General features: G+C 38.0%; 1 pseudogene; it reads right to left on the reverse strand.

Annotated features, from left to right (window-relative positions):
• Positions 1-290: 290 nt before the first annotated feature.
• Positions 291-12,951, reverse strand: LOC147911645 (MSL complex subunit 3 pseudogene; annotated as a pseudogene).
• Between the last annotated feature and the right edge of the window lie 3,789 nt (positions 12,952-16,740).

Below are 16,740 nucleotides of genomic sequence, written 5' to 3' on the forward strand. Positions count from 1 at the left end.
CTTTTCCTGCCATCACATATGACCATGGGCCATGATAAGGCTCAGACATAGCAGAATTTTGAGCATCTAGGAGGTAATTCCTAACAGAAATCACTACAATATGTAAGCAACTCAAAAAGACACCTGCCTCTGGCAGACCCTTCAGGGAGGGCATCACAACCCCTCTCTCTGTAAAGAATGCACACTAACGCAGTAGTTCTTCACTGGGAACCCAGAGTGCAAAGCTAGACATACAAGATGTTATTACAGAACCATCAAAACTTTAATAAACTGCCCTGGGGCTTTTGGAGCTAAGCTGAACCTTGGAAGAAGTCGTTGTGGTATGCTGCTAAAAATCTCAGATAGAGTTCAAAATGCTTTTCTAAAGCCTTCAGATTCTTCTCAGAAAAGTACATCTTTCCAAGAACTTCTGCAAGTTTTATGAACACTCAGCAAATGTAATCTAGAAATGTAAGTGGATGGAGGAGCTTGTTACTTTGGGGTAACCCTCAGACATGAATTTTCAGGAAAGGACCTCATTTATCTCATTTCTCCTCACCTTCAGAGCCAGCAAACACAGCACTCCTTTCCCTGCTAGAGATGGGAGGAATAGATGAGGATGATCTGCTATGAAAAGATGTCTTCTTTTCCAGGTGCAAGAACAACTTGGGCATGCTGGGAGACACATCCTGCTGCCAGTGCTTGGGCTGAGGCTAGGTGTTGTTCTCAGACAACCTGTTGCAGTTAATGGAGTTGTACACAGATTGCCTCAGAGACTACAAGGCTTCCAGCTTTGCTTTGTACCTTTTGGGGGTGGCTTGTTCACCTGTTTGGCTCACTCTCCGTGGATTGTTGCATTGTCGGATTCAACAAAGGAGGACTCTGAGAGAGTGCCTCCTAGTTCCTATATGCCTTTTTGGCAATTTACTTAATTGGAAAAAAATTTGGATGAAGTCATCTTTTTATATTGCTCTTGTTTGTTATGAATAGAGAAAAACCAAGGGATGAATATAATCAAGGGTTATTCTTAGTTCATCCACCATTTACTTAGCAGGTCAACATTCTTTTCTGGTGGGATATAATGCACATTTATGTTGCCTTGTGGCCGGTTTGATGGTCATACTGTCCGAAAAGGCTGTATTAATATAAAATACTTCAAAATAGTTCTAAAGTTGCTTTGTCAGAGAAGTTTTATTATCTCCTCCACTAGCATAGTAACAATATTCTCAATCATCCAGAATTTTGGAAATTTATTATATACCTATTATTCATCTATTTTCCTTTTATGTGTAACTCTGTTTCATTTTGGTCTTTTTTTCAATATCATTTTTTAATTTATCTCTTCGTCTCTTTATTAACTACTGTGATCACACTGGGCGACACAGGAAGAGGAGATATTCAATGTGAAATTTTATTGGAACACAGCCAAGCCCATTTGTTTATTTACTGTCTGCTGCTGCTGTCACTGTACATTGCAGATTTGAGTAGTTGTAACAGGTACACAAAGCTGAAAATTTTACACTCTGGCCCTTTACAGAAGAAATGTGCCAAGCTGTTTTCTAAGGAAAGCAGTGAGACAATAAAAATCAAATAAAAATATCTCCATCACATGCTGTTCAAGGGCTAATAGTTTCTTTATAGAAAAATGAGTCAGGATGGAGGTGAAGGAGTAGGTAAATTGTTTTAACAAGGTAGAAGTAGAGGCCTCTCTAAGGAGGTTACTTTTGAGCAGAAAACTGAATGAATTGAGGCACCAAGCTGGGAAGATATCCCTGGGAAAATATTGTCAGAGGCTACAGATGTATAATGGCCTTGAGAGAACAATCACCAGGCCATTATTTTATTCATGTATTTATTCCTTTATTCAAGAAAGTTTCACTGTGTCAAAAAGTGAGATTGTCTGTGGTTCTACTAATACAGTGGCATATTACATTCATTCTCTGCCTGCATAGAAACTCCAACCTAGTAGGGGGAGCCAGAGATATAAACATCTTAGTATGATAGATTGCTAGAGACAAGTGTGATGGAAGGTGATAACCCATATGGTGGAGGTGCAGTATGTAGGATTGGTTAATCTAATCAAAGGGCAGCAAGTGGAGGCCAAAAAAGACTTCACAGAGTAGATGCCCATTAGATGGGTCTGGAGAAGTGAAGTGAGACCTAACATATAAATAAAGAAGGGAAGAATATTCCAAAAGAAAGGAAACAGCAAGCAAAGTCTTAGAGGCATAAATGAAATTGGTATTTGGGACAAGTGTAAGTGTCGCTTGTTGGGTAATGGGGGCTGTATTTAGGAGAGAGAGCAGTATGGCAGAGAAATGAGGTTACAGAGCAAAACTCAAGCCATATTAGAACACTGGCCAACATGAGCCTGACACTCTTTACATAAGCAATAGTACATCCTTTCTGGAAAGTTCAGATGCTCTAAAATCTGTCATTTGATTAAGATCTGGTAGGTAATAGGTTGAGGAAATAAAAATTCTGAATTTTTAATATTATAGGAAATTAAAGTGAAATATCTTAGGACATAACATTAATAGAGTGTCTAAATATTAAATACCTAAATATAGATAGTAATTTTATTTATGAACCATAACAATGCCTTTTAAAAACACAAAATTTCTGGGCAATGCTAAATTAACTAATGGGAGAAATGAAGTATTATTTAGGTTACCAATTAAGTTAGGTCTGAAAAAAATATTTCTAAGCAAAGAGCATCAAAGCAGATATCATGGAAGATCTCAGAACATTTTTGTACTTTATCAAATTTATTCTTCAAGGTCTCAGTTCTATTTGTTAATATCACTACTGAAAATTGTTTAAAATATTTTCTTGTATCAATAGTCAGTTCATCCACCCAGAGAGATTTTTGTCATCAAACATGATGAATTTGACACCTGCAAAATGCTTATTGACTGTGCCTTGTGAATCTAAGTGTGCGATTTAAAAGGACAAGATGTTTGTTAGTTTCTCTAAAGCTGCAAAATCCCTACAGCTAAGCTGGTAATCAATTACATTAAATGAGTTCAGTTCAATGTGTTTAAGAGATGACTTTTATGTTAAAATGACACTCTAATGTGTCAGAGGCAATAATAATCAAGTCACATCCTTGGGCTGATTGAGAGGCTGAGCAGAGCTGGTAGCTCTCAACCTCACTTCACACTATCAACCCCAGATATGCATTACTCCCAAGGAACACTCAATCTTAGAGTGAGATTTATTGGTGATTAAAAATTTAAAAGATAGGTCATATAGGCATATAGCCACACCACAAATGCTGAGAATCATATGCTCTGTTTGGCAACAACAGTGCCAGTGTGGTTTCTGGGTGAGAGTAAGTTGCTGTGAATTGAAGTGGAGAGGTAGCTGTAGAGCACTCCAAATACGGCTATGGAAATCTATTCCTGGAGAATACATTGGTACCACCACCTTAGAAAACGATTAGCAGTAAGCCCAAGGTTGTATTCTCCACTCTGTCTTCTGAGCTACTGGCTAGGACCCAGGACCAGGGATCTTCAGATCATGTTATTGGTCCTTCTGTCACACTTGGTGGGCAGTCCTGTGGTTTTGAGGGTGCACTCCAGCTGGAAGCTAGAGGGGCTGGTGAACAAGGTCAACCTCAGAGGAGAGTGGGCTGGGAGGAAAGCAGAGGATGTGGTGTTCAGACCCCATTCAAGCAGGGAAGGCTTCTATTTCAGTAGGGAGAAAAGAATAGTCACTGAGAGTAGAATGGTGAGGATCTTCCAAGACTATGAATTCGCCACCACCTATCTCCATTTCAAAATAAAAATATTAAACTTAAAATAACGAAAGAAAGCAAAACAATGTTCTGATATTTTCCATGATATCTACTTTAAGCTATTTGCTTAGAAATATTTCATTTTCCTGACCCAACCTAATTGGTAACCTAAATAATACTTCAGTTCTCCCCATTTGTTAATTCAGCATTACCCAGGAATCTGTTTTTTTTGTTGTTGTTTTCGGGTTTTTTGTGTGAGGAAGTTTGGCCATGAGCTAACAACATGAGCTAACAACATCCATTGCCCATCTTCCTCTTTTTGCTGAGGAAGACTGGTCCTGAGCTAACATCTGCGCCCATCTTTCTCTGTTACATATGTGGGATGCCACCACAGCATGGCTTGATGAGTGGCATGTCTGTCCACGCTCGGGATCCAAACCTGCGAACCCCAGGCTGCCAGAATGCCCAAACTTAACCGCTACATCACCCGCCTGGCCGCCAGGAATCTGTGTTTTTAAAAGGTTTTCCAGATGATTACAATGTAGGGTTTGGGACCACACTTTGAGAAACACTGGTTCAGTGGAAGACATTCAGGGAGATAGCTCAATGGATCAAATAGACAGCCAACTGCCATACATCTTGTACTTTGCAGCCACCCTCAGTACACAGCTAGCTAGAGTGATAGCCTCTGCTCAATTCCTTGATGACTTTCTTAAGCATCCGAGTTCCCAGATGAAGAAGCAGTCATGGGAGGTTATTGTGATGTAGATTAAAGTACAAGCATACTTTGAAGATACTGTGAGTTCAGTTCCAGACCACCACAATAAAATGGATATCACAGCAAAGAGTGTCACAAATTGTGTTGCTTTCCCAGTGCATATAAAAGTTATTTTTATACTATACTGTAGTCTATTAAGTGCACAGGTGCATTAATGTCTATTAATAGCATTATGTCTAAAAACACAATGTACACACCATAAGTAAAAAATACTTTATTGCTAAAAATTGCCAACCATCACCTGAGCCTTTAGTGAATTGTAATCTTCTTGTTGGTGGAGGGTCTTGTAAAAAAAATGCAATATCTATGAAGCACAATAAAGAGAAGGGCAATAAAACGAGGTATGCCTCTACCAGATTAGGCCCAAGACGGAGTCACTCATGCTAAGCTCACTCAGCAAAATAAAACCTAACTAAGTTTCCATGCTAGGCTTTCCCAGAAAAGGAAGGCCTAGGTCAACCAATCAGCACTTGCCTGCTCAGCACAAGTTACCTTAACTGGCACCAAGACATCCCTTCACCCATATAAGGAAGATAACCTTGCAATAACAGATATGTTTTTACCTACTTTAAATCTCTTGTTCCCCCTTGCTTTTGCCTATAAAAACCTTTCACCTTGTACAGATATATGGAGCTCCTTTCTATTTGCTACGTTGGATGTTGCCTGATTCATAGTTACTGAATAATGCCAATAAAATCTTTAAAATTGATCTTTTACTTGAATTTCATTTTTTAACAGTTTTGGCAATGAGGATGGGATTCAAGAGACTGCTGGCAGCTTTGAGGACAATGAGAAACACAAAGGCATTGATGCTCACTGAACTCTTTGAGTTTTCAGTCTTTCTTGCTGTTTCAGAGGGCCATGGGTAAGTTCCTCTTGAATTTGAGCTCCACTCTTTTTCATTTGAGTTCCTAATCTAACTGGCGTTTTCCAATCCAGCATTTAGCAAGTCAACTTGAGCTGGCACTCGGTTCTAACTGGAGCCCAAAGCCTGTAGTCCTTGATTAATTTTCAGTCCCAATTTCTTGGGTTCTGTTGGTTCAGTTAGTAGTTTCACTTTGGGAACTGCTGGTTTTGTTGGTGCACACGTAAGGTAAGAGTAACAAATTTCTCTAACAGAAACTAAGGAGACATGGGATCCTCAAGTTCTAAAGAATCAAATGTTTCAACTTTTGGTACCCCAGCTCTTTATATGTGTACAAACTGTAGTTCTGGAAGTTGTATGTATTTTCAAAAAAGGCAAGATCTCACTAAGGATAATGTTGAATTACAGTGGCCACAGTGGGAAACTTTTAACCCAGATAAGTTTTTCCATTTACAAGATGCCCTAGAGAAAAAGAGGTCTCAGCCAAAAACTCATTGTAAAAGGTAGAATGAAAATTGTTTTTTCCTCCTCTACAGTTTCTAGTAACCTAGAAGGGACCCACTGGGAAATTCCACTTGCTCTGGAGCCTGCAGACAGGATCCCGGGAAAACTGGCAGAAGCCAGCAAAGGATGAGAATTTTTACCAAGGTCAAGTCTCTTGGATCTCTGTCAGTAGAGCCCAATTTAAAGAGGAAGGCAAAAATTCACATTGTCCCTTCCTTTCCAAATTGAAGCTCTTGTAAATTTGGATTCGGGGTACCCATTGGTTATTAATCTTTTCTTTCCCAGAGAAAACTACGGCCTTTTTGGTTTTTGTCCTGAGAATGTGGCTTGGCTTTCTACCTGCCTTAATGCCAGTTCTTGCAGGTACAGGCAGCTCAGCCATCAAGTTGAGAGCCCTGAGAAGACTGCCAGACAGAAATGTGGGTTGCACCCAACTTGAGGCTGGTGTCATACCAACTGTTGCCAGCTCTCAGGAGAATTGTCTCAGTCTTTCTTTTGGCTAGTTTTGGAGTGGTTCCTAGTCTTGGCAGGACTGTATCTTTTACACTCTCTTAGAAAATTCTCCTGCACCCATGGCTAATCATAAAAGACTTATTGGTTTTTGTGTTGATTCACTTGATATGTGTAACTTTGGCTTAAAAGAAAAAGGGGAAAAAAAGGAGGTAAATACTGCCAGGAATATTTACTGTTTGTATAAGCTAGAACCTGTTAATAATATGTATGAAATGATTTTTTAAATGAGCACTATGGTTGCAAGTTGACCAAATTGGAAACTGATATTCAGAGCCCAATAGTAACATTTTTCAGGTTTTCTCTTCTAAGCTCAATTGAAACTTTGTATCCAGAGGATAAGAGAAACATTCTGAAGCTACTGTGGAAGGATTTACTAAAATATTCAAAAGAAACACTGGTCTTTTAAATCTATAACATAGAATCTTTTGATTTTCGTCTTAGTTCAAAATAAAAGGAGCAAACTGATTTTCAATCAAGTGAATGATAGTAATTTGAAAGTCCATGTTCAAACTCCTCCAAATTTAAGAATACTTATCATATCACATAACTGTAGACACAATTGTCAGAGGGGGGCATGTCAAAACTAGATTCTTTACTGGAAGGGTTAAGAAGGAGAAAGCTGTAAGCCTCTGATGCAACACTCCAGAAAAGCCAGAATATGGCCTAATTATTGCCAATTAGAAAGCGGAATTAAAACTTATCATCTATAATTATGGGGCAGAATTACTATTCTAAGCAATCATGTCCAATCACTAACATACAGTTCATTAAGATACAAGCCTGAAATAGCTCGTATGAGGAAAGAGAAATAGTCAGGAAAGGAGAGGGGAAAACCTATCCTTGTGTAGTGCCTTGGAGCCACTGTCATGTTCAACATCATGCAAATGCACCAATAAAACAATTACACAAAGCCCATCTTGCATTTAGTGTGCTAAATGTTTAAAAATTAAAACAAGATAATTGCTGCTATAGCAACACCTATCTGCAAACAGCATAAGTATGTTTTACATGCAAGTTAAAAAGAGTGTTCTTGTTGTGATCATTGTGTACCTTTCCCTTTATTATTTCACAAGCATGCCTGGCTGAAAAGTAAATTATTTATTATGAGACAGCAGACCTTAAAAGTTCAATAAATTAAGGTCAGGCTTAAAAATTGGGCAACAAATTGAGACCTCAAAGTTGAGGTTTGTGTGCAATTTACTTAAAGACATTTAAAACAAAAATGGCATGTATTTTTTTTACGTACTGAAATAACTACTTTTGTGTTTTGTACTACGGTGCTGAAGAAAAAGTGCTAAAGGTAGATTTCTGCTTAAGATATAAAGCTCAGTGCTGAGTTCTTTCTTTTCAGGGAGATCAGGAACCTGATTACAATGGTGAGGAGAAAAGAGTAGCACATTTACTGAGAGATGTCTAGGCTAAAATTCTATCCTGGCCTCATGTAAGCAGCTTCACCTCCTGGAAACTTTTGGAAAATTTACTGTACTCAAATGAGATAACAATGTAAAACTGTTATTTTTTTACATTTTTACAATGTTTAACAATGTAAAATTCTTGGCCAACTATAAAGTGCTATTCAATTTTTAAATGTTACACAGAACATGAGTAAAAATTAAAAATACAAGGCAAACACTCAAACAGAGGGAAATTAAAGCAATTTGAATTTCCTCAGTGCATACTGTGTTTCACATTTGAATTATTTTTTAAAGATACCCTCTGATTTTAACCCAAGGCAGCTGAAAGTGGGAGTTAAACCAATGAGTTACATAAAGTTACATAACTAGATTTATATTAGTAAACAGTGTGAGAAAAGGAGAGAGATTATTTTATGCCACTTAACAGGAGGAATTATTTTGAAACACTGGAGGCAATGGGAGAAAACTTTTCCTTTCCCTCAAGGTGGGAAATGGGTGCAGAAGTGAGGTAGAGGGATTGTGCATGCAGAGGAATGAGGAAACTGGGTGTTGGGGGTGGGGAGTGCAGTGGGTGAATCATTTCTAAGACTGAGTCAGCTGCCCTCCCCAGCTGAGGAATGGGAACCTCTATGTATTCCCTCACTGTCATTTCCATTGGAGACAGGGAAGAGTTGTGGAGAAGCAGCTGCAAAAAGGAGTCCTAGTGAGAGCCAGAAGAGGTACTAGGAGGCCCACTGTCTTTCACTGGGTGGGCAAGTGAGAGCCAAAGTGTTTTTGATTGAGTTCTGAAAGCAGTTAGGAAGAAAGTACTGTCAGCAGATGGAAGCTTTCAAGGCCAAGGCAGGAGGAGGAAGAGTCCAGAGTTAACATTGGAAGGAGGAAAGCAATTGGCTTTGAAATCAGCCAAACCTGCATTACAGTCCTACGGACTGGCTATGTGAAGCTCCTTACTAGATTTGCACTTTGTTTTTTCATATGTAAAACAGGGTTGTAATGAGTAGTCAATATTTGTAAATTAACGGAAAGCTTCTCCAACAAGCCCTAGCATACAGTAATTGTTCAATAAATTGCAGCAAGTTGAGTTTAGGTAGTATTGGTGGTGGGATAAACTTTGACAAATTTTAACCTTCTGAAATGTTCTCCCTTCTCAAGCCACTAAAAAATTGAACTATTTTCATTTCTCCTTTCCTAAATTCATTCAGAGACACAACGATTGGAGTTTTATTCCTATAAGGAAAAAGAGCAGGGGTTTGGGGGCAAGGCAGTCAGATGCCCACTGAGCTCCAGACTCTCCCTGTTGTGGACTTGGGTAAGTTGCCTGACTTTATGTCTTTGTTTTCTTAGCTGAGGATCACAATGAGGTTTGTGAAAGTAATTAAACAGGGATGCCATTAGATCGAAGTGATTCTAATGCCTTGGCAAACTGGATCAGCAAATGGCCAGTCATAAATGGCCAAAGCTACATAAGCCAGAGTCAATTCCAGCAAATGCCTCACAGTTAAGAAATTGAAAAATAAGAACAACCAATCACAAACAGCCAACTAGGCTTTCCCAGTTAAGGCATCACTTAGCTATAGCGTATCAAATAACATCCTTGCTTTGCTTCTGCCTCTGCTATATAAAATTCTTTCCCCAAGCTCTTGATGGTGAAGTGCTCCTAATAGGAGTCAATATTTGCTCAAATAAACTCTTAAAACTTTTAATACAACTCAGTTTATCTGTTATATGTTTAAATGAGATTAGGAGTATAAAGTACCAAGCAGGTACTTGGCACAGAGTAGGCATTCAGGAAAAGACATTTGCCACCCCTGTATATTGGGAAATCATCATATGTAGTTGTGACATCTGATCCTCAGTCAACTAAAGCAATAAATGAATTGCAGGAGCGAAAACTAGACCTGGGGCTTGGAGATGACAAATAGGTTCTCCATCGCTTTGGCAACAGGCAAAGTGATGCAACAAAGCCGCTGGTCTTTCTTGGGTCGTACTCTCCTCTAAACCACAAAAAGGCCTGTTTTTTATTCTTTAGAAGGGGGCAGAAATGGACATATGTTCACCAACACTTCTGGATCAACAAAAAAACGAGGTTGGAGGTGGGGGTAGGAAACTGTGCTTCAGCGGAATACTATTCATTGTCCACAACTCACCCCTTCCTGGTTATCTGATTCTGATTCTGTGGGAGTTATTTGATAACTCTAAGTTGTGGATACCTGATAGCAATGCAAAATCATTCTTGTTCATAGACAGATGTGCAAATTCTAACCTGTTCTTTCATGGAGGTTCTATTGATTTTCCTCCCACACTATGGAAGCTAATTTTGCCTCCATTTGCACATTCATTTCAATATTTCTGATGTATACATGCAGTTGTTCTTTGGATTCTCCTCTGGACTGGTTGTAACATGGTAAGAGTTCCCTTATGAATGAGTTAAGTAAAATCTTGGACAAAGGTTCATTTTTATACCTGTAGGAGAGTGGAGATTTTCCCTTGTTTTGAAAACTATTTTTTAACAAATATTAATTAATTACCTACTATGTGCCAATGCTGTACTAAGCACTGTTATACATGCATGAATATGTTATTTTAGTTCCTGAACTGAAGACATTTTCTTCCAGAGTGAACGAGCTAAAGTAATTTATAAAATTTCTCTGTTTTAAGCAAAGATAAAGAGCTCAGCTCTACTCACTGATAATTTTTTTTTTACTTCCAGGTATCTTTATTTGAAACACACACGGAAGCTTTGCATATGACATTCTCCATTGCTTTTTGAGTAACAGTCAACTTGTGTTATAGAGCATTTATGTTGAACAACATTCTCTTTCATGTTTACTAACTACAAAATGGAAAGAAAACAAGCGTTTTTGTTACTTCCTCATGGCAGCATTTTCTATTTCAGATTTGCTTTATAAAAAAATGAATGATGTTAACTTTATCCTGCTATGTTTATCTTTAGCTATGTTGAACAGTTTTGCTTCTTTACCAACAAAAATGTATTTTCTAGTTGTTCAACAGTAAAGTAAAAAATTAACATTCATTACTAATGGTGAAGGCATCTTTTAGGAAATGGTGAAGTCAAAACAAATAGAATTCTAAGTCACTGCAAGTCTCAATATTTTTCTCTCTACTCTGACACTGAAGGTGGCCTTTGTCCCTTAAATTTACTCAGGAATTAACTGAATGATTTTTGTGATTAAGGAGAGTTGAGAGTACATTTGCCTAATTGAAATCTATTTTCCTGGGATTGAAAATAATGTCTGTCTGTCTCTCTGTCTCTCTATCTATGTATCTATGTATCTATGTATCTATGTATCTATCTATCTATCTATCCATCCATATATCTATCCATTTATTATATTCTATCACACTAAAAATATTTATCCTTATTGACCTCCTCTTATGCACCCCCTGCTAAATCTTGTTAACATTATCCAATGTCATCCTTAAAGTAGCTCTGAGAGTTAGTTATTATAATTCTTATTTTACCGGTAAGAAAACTAAAGTTACATAAGTTAATAAATCTCCATTGGTCACACAGTAAGTGCTAGTGTTGCAGTTTTTGCTTCAGGTTTTACTGACTCTAAATGCATGCTCTTAAGAGCTCTGTTACAATGTCTTCTAAACACAGCACACGTCTGACTTATGCAAGCTGAATATTAAACTATAAAACCTTCTTCATTGCTAAATGTCTTTTTAAACACAGTCTCAAAATACTTTGGGTTCATTTAAAAATTATATTCTACTGAAGACTTGAATGAACTTGATCTTCTCCCCTTTTTTCACTTTCTTCTAATATTCCTTATTTCCCTACACTGACTTCCTTCTATTTTTTTGGGTGGGATCTCAGCAAATTATCTTTAATAATATTTCAAGGTAATATATTCAATTTTATGAGTAAATGAAAATGTAAGCAGAATCAAATACATTAACTGATAGAGTAAGCTTTCAATAGATGGTAGTTTTTATTACTGGCAAATGATGTCTAATTAACTATATTTTCATATTTAAAATTACTCAACTGGTTATTTGAATGATATTATAGTTACTGTGTCTCTGCTCTATGAATTGAGGGAATAAGCACTGTGTTTGTAGGACACATAACATGGATATTACATTTGATTTCACTCCTTGGTTTTACAGCTAAGGGATCACAATACACAGGAGTTAAATGTACTTAACTTATATTCATATTTAAAGTGTGCACTGCACAATGCAAGGAAAATCAGTAAAATTCATGGTAATGATGTAAATTTTTAATTTTTTTTTACTTTGAATGTCATTAGTAGCAAATAAACTATGACAAGTCAAAAGAAAGGCCACCGAAGAAAGAGAAAAGCTTTATATTTTAGGTGCATATGGGTACTTTTATTCTGCTTTTTGAACAAAGAATATTAAATTTTCAGTGAGTCCTCACAAATTATGTAGTTTGCCCTGTATGCTCAGGCCCATCCTTTAACATCTAACAGATATCATTCAGAGTCTCTTCCAGCCTTCTCAGTCTGAACTGCTATTGCCAAACCTGTGCTCTTGGAATAGCTGAGTGGCACACTCCATACCACAACTATGTGACATGGCTCCTCTTGACTCAGACTGATCAGTGTGTCCACTGGCACAAAAAGTACTATCATCACTCATTATCCTTGCAACTGAAGAGCCTCTGTCCCAGAAATTGGCCATTGATAACAAGATTTTATTCAATCTTTGAGAGGAGCTACAGGACAAGGGCTTGGCAGGGAACTGCTGTTTCCTACCCCCTGGTGGACACAGTAAGGCTCTCTGTCACCAGCCCTCCTCTCCTCCTCTTATGCAGGAGTGCAGACAGTAATGCAAAGACACCTGTCACAAAGGTGATTCCGTGTCCTCTTAAGTTCAGCCAATTTACTTGGCAGCATCATCCATACCCCCTACTTGCCATTTGGCACAGGCCAGAATTTCCTGCCTGTGCCTCAGCCTTAGGTGAAGACATCAAAATTACTCTCTGCAAAGGTTGGCTCAATGCAGAAAGAAGAGATCTAAAGGCCACTCAAAAGAATCAAGGGGTGGTAGGCAGCCTCAAGCTAGTATTTCAATTACAGGCTGTGATGGAAACCTGGTCATCCAGGTGCTTCTCCTTTTTACAGGTTGGCTGTCCCTGTGATTCAAAACGGACTTTGTGACCCATCTCATGTACATCACTAGGGGCTACATAAAAACTCAGGAGAAGAGAGAGCCAACCTCACGTACCAGTTAACCTTTTGTCCACAGCTCCACCTGAATGTGCATGTCTCAACTCTTGCAGTCAAGTGGCCCAAGGAACTTCAAATAATTACAAACTCTTCAGATATTTTGGCTACTGACTGACTAGGGTAGTGGTTGCTGAAGGTTGGGGTGGCTGTGGCAATTTCCTTTTTATTTTTTTAAAGCATTGATTTTTTGTTGTTGTTGTTGTTGTTTGGGGGGGGAAGATGGGCCCTGAGCTAACATCTGTTGCCAATCTTCCTCTTTTTTTCCTTTTTTCTTCCCAAAGTCCCAGGAGATAGTTGTATGTCATAGATGTACATCCTTCTAGTTGCTCTATGTGGGATGCCACCTCAGCGTGGCTTGATAAGTAGTGCATAGGTCTGCACCCACAATCCAAGTAGGTAAACCCCAGGCCACTGAAGCAGAGCACGCAAACCTAACCACTACGCCACCAGGCCAGCCCTATTCTAAATCCTTTGCTGTCATTTCAGCAATCTTCACAGCATTTTCAGTAGGAGTAGACTCTATCTTAAGAAACTGCTTTCTTTGCTCATCCATAAGAAGCAACTCCTTGTCTTTTCTTACTTGTCTTCTTGTCTTACTCATCTTGATATCTTCAGCATTTAGTGGCACTCAATAAATATTAGGTCAATAGATGCTGGGTGTGCGCAAGGAGAGCTTTTGAAAGAAGCACATGACCAGACAACCAGGCTGATCCAGCCCAGGTCTAAGGTACTGAGTGGGAAGGGTATGGCATGGACAGGTTGAAGAGAGCTGAGCTGAGCATGCATTGATATTGGGCTGAGTAATCCTAGGAGTGGGGATCAAAGCTACAGAATATAGGAGGCTTTGTGTGGATTATCTTTTATTTGCTGAGGATGATTCACACCGAGCTAACATTTGTTGCCAACCTTCCTCTATTTTGTATGTGAGCCACCCCCACAGCATGGCCACTGATAGACAAGTGGTGTAGATCCATATCCAGGAATCAAACTCAGGCCACCGAAGTGATCCCTGCCCAACTTAATTACTAGGCTACTGGGGCTGGTCCTGGATTAACTTTTTAAAAGAGCTGAAAGAACTCAAGTTTAGAGTTGAAATGCTGGTCAACCTGTCAGTAAGATGTGAAGACCCCAGTCCCTGTGGACCACATTTCTGCCAAAGGGACACTGCTTTCGGGGCCTAACTAACTCAAAGGACATTTGTCAAGATTAAATGAAATCCATGTCTTAGAAAGATTAAAACTTTAGTAGAGTGGCATATAGTACCTTATCTTTGTTACTCTAAACAAAGCATTTTTTAAAGTCAAAGAAGAGCTATCAATATTTATGTCAGAATGACAGACATAAATCAGGACCCTCCTAGGGAAACCTGTTTGATCATTTACCTATCTATCTATCTCTATTTCTACATATAAATCTATCTATCATCAACTATATACATCTATATAACTATATCTCAATCATTTGCATCTATATATGCATATGCTTAAACTTATTATTTATTTATGCTCTTATTATAACAATTCTCTCAGCATATCTCACGTTCTCTGTTTCTCTTCATTTCTCTTTCTATCTATCTCTCCTTCTCTCATCCATTTTTTTATTAAGACCTCTCTTTGCTGAGACTTTTTCCTTTCTTTGAAGTTTTTCTCCCCATCTGTCTCTCTTCCTTCCCTGCTCTGCTTTCTTAATTGGTAACATGGAATTTAATTTCTTTTTGTTGTTGGTGAGGATGATTGTTGCTGAGCTAACATCTGCTGCCAATCTTCCTCTTTTTGCTTGAGGAAGATTGTCACTGAACTAACGCCTGTGCTAATCTTTTTCTATTTTGTATACGGGACACCACAACAGCATGGCTTGATGAGTGGTGTGTAGGTCCACACCTAGGATCTGAACTCACAAACCCCAGGCCACTGAAGTGGAGCAAGCAAACTTAACCACTACACCACCACACCGGCCCCTTGGAACTGAGAAATTTTTATTCTGTATTTGTCATGTTTCTTAAACAATGTTCTCTATTTCTTAAAAATCTGTATTTTATATTTAAGAATGCCAACAAAAGTGGTCCTTTCTTAAAAGGGAATCTGGGTAGTTGAGCAAGGAATGGATTACAACTTAATACATGTATGTGACTTTGGAAAAGCCACTTGAAGATTTTTTTTGTTTAGGAAGATTGGTCCTAAGCTAACATCTACTGCCAATCTTCTTGTTTTTGTTTTTTCTTCCCAAAGCCCCAGTACAAATTTGTATATCCTAGTTGTAGGTCCTTCTAGTTCTTCCATGTGGGATGCTGCCTCAGCATGTGTTGATGAGTGGTGAGTAGGTCCACGCTCAGGATCTGAACCAGGGAACCCTGGGCTGCCGAAGCAGAAAGCACAAACTTAACTGCTACGCCACTAGGTCAGCCCCATTTGTTGATTCTTAGTCTTTGTTATCTCATCTAGAAAATGGTGATAATTATTCTGGCTTCAAAACCAGATAAATGAGGTCATGTGACAGAAAGTATTGTAGGGTAGCCACTCTTAACCATAGCTATGTATTTGAGTCACTTGGAGAGCTTCTGAAACTTCCTATTTCCCGGGCCAACCTTATACCCAGGCATCAGAATTTTTTCTGTTACTCAGGCTATTCCAATATGCAGGCAAGGTTAAGAACCACTAGTTTTCAGACTATACAATGTTATACAAATATGACCTTTTGTAGAAAACAGGTTTCCCAGCCCTGTCATAAATAGATGGGAAAAGGAAGATAAAATTTGAACAAACTTTGAACTATCTTGATCTCTGAAAATGTCATAATGATAGAATTATTTTAGCTATTTGATTCTATTAGCTATTAGAATCCAACTTAGAACATATAAAGGCCAGTTCCTCCCATAGTTTTGTCTATAACTTGAAACTAATTTTACCCTTACAAAGAGAGTGAGACAGAGGAAGAGAAAGAGAAAGAGTAAGAGTAAGTAAAATAGTAAAAAATTAAATGCAAAGGTGCTAAATACTATCCACAGGTTAATTCTCAAATTGCCCTTTTAACGTGTAAGACTTATGAGTACTTATATATTTCAAACAGCAAACATGGACTTCCTGGAAACTCTGGTAAATAGAGTATCTCTTTGAAATGGACATTATTAAATAGGTAAGAAAAAAAACAGAATGTGTCTCATTATTCATAAAATTCATTAGAAATAAAGAAAGGACAAATATTTTCTGAAGTACCATTCTTGACCTCTTAAAACAATATATCTTTGGGCACTTTGGAAACTTATGTTTTCAAATAACAACAACAACAACAAAACAACCTTCCCACAGATTCATAAAAATGACACTGGTGACCTGGGTTTAAAAAACTTGTGATTTAGTAATAGATTCAGGTTTCTCTATTAAGTTGCCAAATTGCTATTAAATGTTTAACTGTTGGCATTAGGCAAACTGACACTGGATCTGGCCAAAACTATCAATGATGCTAATGAAGGTAGAGCTAACTGAAGTTCCTGGAATCTGTAACCTGTCAGCCTCAGTTTGAGCTTCTACTTATTGATCAACTAACCTATACATACATGAACCAAAATCCAACAAAGGGAAAAGTAAATCTAGTTCAATATGAGAAGTATAAATATGGTTTCATAAATTTTCACTCAAGACTTTTAAAAATTACATTCTTTTAGCAAAAAAGTATTTTTTTTAATCAAAACATCTAGGCCTCCTCAAAAAAACCAATTACATGAATTT

This window comes from Ceratotherium simum, chromosome Y, assembly GCF_057802395.1.
Source record: "Ceratotherium simum simum isolate JZ-2026a chromosome Y, ASM5780239v1, whole genome shotgun sequence".
Lineage (NCBI taxonomy): Eukaryota > Metazoa > Chordata > Mammalia > Perissodactyla > Rhinocerotidae > Ceratotherium > Ceratotherium simum.